Genomic DNA, 6,000 nt, shown 5'->3' on the forward strand with positions numbered 1-6,000 from the left:
CTGGGATTGAACCAGCAACACTATACTGCTCACAAGCGAGCTCCGTTACAACTCGATAACCTCTCACTCTCTATCAACTCTAGCTCTGCGTCTGATACAATCTTATCAGCTCAACAGACTTAACCTCTAATCATAAAGATCCTTAGCCTTTATACCTTAGACTAACTCACTTCACACCCGTACACTCACACGTGTAACTATCTAAGAGAGAGACCGGTTTAATTGACCGTGACAGACTAACCGGACTTGATTACAATCCTATCTAAACCAATCAACTTAAACCAAGCTAGTTATAGTAATCCTATCTTATCTATATTCTTCAAATCTCCACCTTAGACAAGATACCTTTGAAGTCTTTGATGAAGTTCTCTGTCATCTCTTTACCGAGACAAAACTCTTCTGTATCCTTTATCGGATCATCGCAGGTTCTACCAACTGCAATCTTCCCCACCTCGAACTGAACTTAGTGCTTGGAGACTCGAAGCAACTTTAATGCCTCTCGAAACTTGAATACATGTAACACCTTTGTAAAAATATCCGCTAGATTATAAGCTGTTGCTATCTTCAAAACTTGTACTTCACCCGCAGCAATGAGTTCACGAATGAAGTGATACTTCATAGCAACATGCTTCATCTTCTCGTGATAGACAGCATTCTTCGACAACGCAATAGCACTTTGCGAGTCACAAAAGATCTCAACTGATTCTTGTGGAAAACCAAGTTCCTCAGCAAACCGCTTAAGCCACACACCTTCCTTTACTGCCTCAGACAAAGCAATATATTCAGCTTCTGTTGTTGATAACGCTACGACCTTTTGAAGTGATGACCTCCAACTTATAGGATTTCCTCCAGCTGTGAAAACCATTCCTGAAGTCGATCTCCTCTGATCTAAATCACCATTGTAGTCGGAATCAGAATATCCTCTAATCACAAAATCTCTTTTTTCTTGTAGCATAATCTTGTATCAAATGTTCCTTTAATGTACCGTAGCACCCACTTCACAGCTTGCCAGTGCTCCTTCAACGGCTTAGTCATAAAACGACTTACAAGACCCACTGAATAAGCTAAATCCAGTCTGGTTTCCACCATTGCATACATGATACTTCCTACAGCACTTTGTTACGGAATCTTCGCCATGTAATCTGCTTGCTCCCTCAGTTCCTTATCTGTTCCTGACTTGAGTTTGAAATGAGCTCCCATTGGGGTTGATACTTCCTTTGATTGATCCATATCGAAATTCGAAAGTACCTTCCAGAAGTAACTTTCCTGTGACACCCATAATTCACTAGTCTCTCTGTTCCTGTGAATCTCCATGCCTAAAATCTTCTTTGCACCACCAAGGTCCTTCATCTCAAATTCTGAATTCAGAACTCTCTTCAGACGCTCCACTTGAGCCTTGTCAACTGATGCTATCACAATATCATCTATGTACAATAACAAGTACACATAGACACCCTCTGAGTTCATCTTGAAGTATACACACTGATCATACTCGCTTCGTGTATATCCTTGTGCTCTAAAAAAATCATCAAACCTCTTGTTCCATTGACGCAGAGATTGCTTCAGCCCGTATAAAGATCTCTTGAGCAGACACACCTTCTGTGGAAACTTCTTGTCAACAAATCCCTCTGGTTGATCCATATATATAGTCTCATCCAACAACCCGTGAAGAAAGGCAGTCTTGACGTCCATTTGCTGTAACTCCATGTTAAAGTGAGTAACTGCAGACAGTATGTATCGAATTGATACATGTTTAACAACTGGAGCAAAGATTTCTTGAAAATCTACTCCTTCCCTCTGAGAGAAACCCTTTACAACGAGCCTTCCTTTATATCTTGGTGGCTCAACTCCCACTATACCAGGTTTCCTCTTAAACACCCACTTGCATCCAATTGTCTTCTGATCTTCTGGTTTATCAACCAGTACCCACGTTCCATTCTTCTTCAACGAAACCATTTCATCTCCTGCTGCTTCCTTCCAGAGATCACTGTATGGATCCTCCATAACTTCTCTATAAGACGACGGTTCTGAACTTGCATCCTCAGGTAATTCACATATATAACAAGTGTATATATCTTCTCCATATGCCGCATCACACTCATAGTCTTCGAGTCTCTTGGGAGGTCTTATTTGTCTTCTTGTTCTATATGTAGCCAACTGATAATCCTCAGGACCAGTTGTTTCCTCCACTGGTTCTTCATCTGCAACCATATCTTCCAAGTCTGTAGTTCTTCCTGCAGCTCCACCTCCAAATTCAATCAACTTATCGTCTGCTAGCTTCAGACTCACAAGGTTTGGAGCTTCTGTTTCAGTAGAGACTTGAGATGATGTTGATTCACTTTTACGATTCTTGTACACTATCTCCTCTCTGAAAATAACATCTCTAGATATAATAACCTTCTTCTCTTCTGGCATCCAAACTTTGAAGCCCTTAACTCCTTCTGGATATCCAGTAAAATATCCTTTTCTAGCTCTTGGGTTCAATTTCCCATCACTAGTATGCACAAACACTAGACATCCAAACCTTTTCAACTCTTTGAAACTTGGAACAGCTGAGGTCCATCTCTCCTCGGGTATCTCCATCTGAATAGCTGAAGACGGAGATCTATTTATGAGATAAACAGTTGTTGCAGCTGCTTCTGCCCAAAACCTGACCTCAAAACCACTCTCACTGAGCATGCTTCGAACCTTGTTCATAATAGTTCTGTTGAGGTGTTTTGCAACCCCATTTTGCTGCGGTGTATACGTGCACGTTCTATGTCTGACCATACCTTCTTCTTTGCAAAATGATTTGAACCGTAGGTTGCAAAATGATTTGAACCGTAGGTTGCAAAACTCTAGTCCGTTATCCGTTCGCAACTTCTTGATCTTCCTTTCACTCTGTGTTTCCACCATCTTCTTCCCTGAGACAAAACATTCAAACGCTTCATCCTTGTGTCTTACGAACTAGATCTAGACCTTTCTTGAGAAGTCATCTGTAAATGTGAGGAAGTATTGAGCTAAGGCTTGGAGGAACATTTGGTGACCCCCAAAGATCAGAATGGATATAATCCAGCTTAGCCTTAGTAATATGAAGCGCTGGACCAAAACTCACTTTATGTGTTTTACCAATAACACAGTCTTTGCAAAAACTCATCTCGGTCTTCTTCAGCTCTCCCAAACAACCTTTCTTTAGCAGAACCTCCATTCCCTTTTGTCCAAGATGACCCATGCGACTCTGCCATAACTCAATGTCTGCCATTTCCTTGTCTTCCTGTCCTGCAACACTGCTTGATTCCCCATTCAAATCTGTCCTTACAAACGCTTGCAGTATGTACAACGACTGCCGTCTGATTCCTTTCATAAACACAGTACATCCCTTTATAACCTTCAGAATACCATTTTCTGCTTTGAACTCACAACCCTTTTCTTTGAGACTTCCCATCGATATCAGGTTCCTTGATATACCAGGCATGTACCTTTCATCATGCAGCACAAAAGTAGTCTTATCTGAATTTTCAAACCTGATAGAGCCAACACCCTTAACCTCTGTAATTGTATTATTAGCCATATAAACTCTTCCTCTGTCTGTAGTCTTAAGATCAATGAAGAGATCACGCCTTGGTGTCATATGGAAAGTACAACCTGTATCTAGGATCCATTCATCTCTATCTGATTCTGCTGAATTCACCTCTGCAACCAGTAGACCAACTGGACCCTTAGCATCATCCTTAGCCATAGATGACTCTCCTCTATCTGACCCTTGCTTCTGGCCCTTGTTTCTGTCAAGCCATTTGTAGCACTGCTTCTTGAAATGCCCTTCTTTTCCACAAATCCAGCAAATACGCTTGCCATCCTTTGACTTAGATCTTGATCTATGCTTACCCTTATCTCCGTAAGAATTAGACGATCTATTCTCTGGTCTTCCTCTGACAAAGTTACCTTCACCAGAAGTTCTAGAGCTTGGAGCATCCTTATACTCCATCTCTTTCGATCTCGCAGCACTTACTATCTCATCAACTCTAATAGCTTCTCTGCTATACTTAAGAGTTTCCTTCAAAGAATCATACCGACTCGGCAGAGCGTTTAGTAGTAGAATAGCTTGTACTTCCTCTGGAATCTCTATGCTGAGGTTGTTCAGATCAGCTATAAGCTTCAAGAAATCATCAACATTTTCATCTACAGTTCTTGTATCCTGCATCCGAAAAGAATAGACCTTGAGCTGAGCGTGGACCCTGTTTGGCAAGGTCTTGGCCATGTAGAGACGATCAAGAAGCTCCCACACCTCTGCTGCTAAGGTACACTTGTCCAGTTTCCTTAGTACGTGATCACCAACGCTCATGAAGATGAGATTCATAGCTTTCTCATCTCGCTCCAATCTTGATTCTTCATCTTTAACCGCTTTCTCCTTCGAGTCATCATATAATATTAGAGATGGCAATCGGGTTGTACCGACCCGCCTTGTCTCGCCTCGCCGCGGTACACGGTCAATGCGGGTCTTCGCGGTACAGGTCCGCACGGGATGCGGTTCCTAGAAGAACTGCACAATCCCGACCCGCGACTTGTACAAGCCTTGGCGGTACAGGTCCGCGGGACTCCGATCTTCATCAACACATGCGCTACTGATGGCAATTGGGATGTACCGACCCGCCTTTCCCGTCCCGCCATCTCTATCCTGAGCATAGCACCTGCAAGAAAAAGAGACCAATAGAGATGAGAACACAACATGTCCTATGAATCAGTTGAACACAATGATGCTCAGCCAAAGGATTGAGAATCATATCGAAAGCGCACATAGAAACTCAATGTAACATAGAAACATAGAAAGAAAGAGATCTATGTAAGAACACAAGTATATACTAGTAACCTAGTTATTGTGTGATTATCATAGAAACTCAATGTAACATGTTAATATAGATCAGAATGAAAGTGTCCTTCATATGCTCATATCATTCTCCTCCTTTATCAGAATGAAAGTGTCCTTCATATGCTCATATCACTAATGGTATAGTAATCTATGTGTTTTGCATACAAACCATATTTATTACACTAAGGAGTTTTAATGAAAAAACTTCTTTAAAACATGAGTGAACGATGGCAAATCCAAATAATCAAATCCAAGTAATGTCAATGAACACCAAAACAAAATCCAAGTAATGTAATGTGGCATACCGTAACTCCGTAAGTTTAGGCAAATATGAGTCATACGCAAAGTGTTGCTCATGTAAATGTCCACAGGCATGAGATCTTTGGTGAGAGGAGACTTGAGTGTGCCAATGTCTAGGTCATGAACTCCACGGTTAATCGCTTCCGCGATCAACTCACTGATTCCAAAGAGATAAACATTGCACTCGTCGTACTTTATCTTGAACTTCTGGAGATGCGACTCACGGTTAATCTCGAGAAACCTGTCGTAATGTGTCACTGAAACGATTCTGCGGAGGATCAAGAAGAGAAGAGTCCTCCTCCATATTGAGCAGGGATGAAAGAAACAACACCAAAGGTGAGACGAACAAGGATGGACAAATAAGAAGCAAGGGTGTATCCGCTTTTTATAGGTTTGGTGTCTTTCCTCTTCAGGGAGAAGAGACCAGTCTGGTACGGATGATGGATACAAAGACGTACGATGATCATACGATGATGGAGATAGAGACCAGTCTTTGCGGATCCCCGCGCGTCCCGCGGGATATACCGAACCCATCCCGCTTCTAGCCCAATCCCGCACAAGCTCATCCCGCGAAGCCCGCTAAAAATTCTGGCCTAGATCTTAGTAACCAATCCCGCCCTGCAACAGGTCCAAACGGGCTGGACCCGCGGACAGGTTCAAATTTTGCTATCTCTATATAATATAATATATACAAAACCTGATATAATGTCATTTTTCCTGAAAATGACTTGACAAATCACCGAATAAGATATACAATTTTCTCGGTTCTTATATACTTTACAAAACCTGATATAATGTCATTTTCTTTCAATTTTTTTACAATGGAATGTAGCCCATATCGCAGAGATCATTTT

Source organism: Brassica rapa, chromosome A07, assembly GCF_000309985.2.
Source record: "Brassica rapa cultivar Chiifu-401-42 chromosome A07, CAAS_Brap_v3.01, whole genome shotgun sequence".
Lineage (NCBI taxonomy): Eukaryota > Viridiplantae > Streptophyta > Magnoliopsida > Brassicales > Brassicaceae > Brassica > Brassica rapa.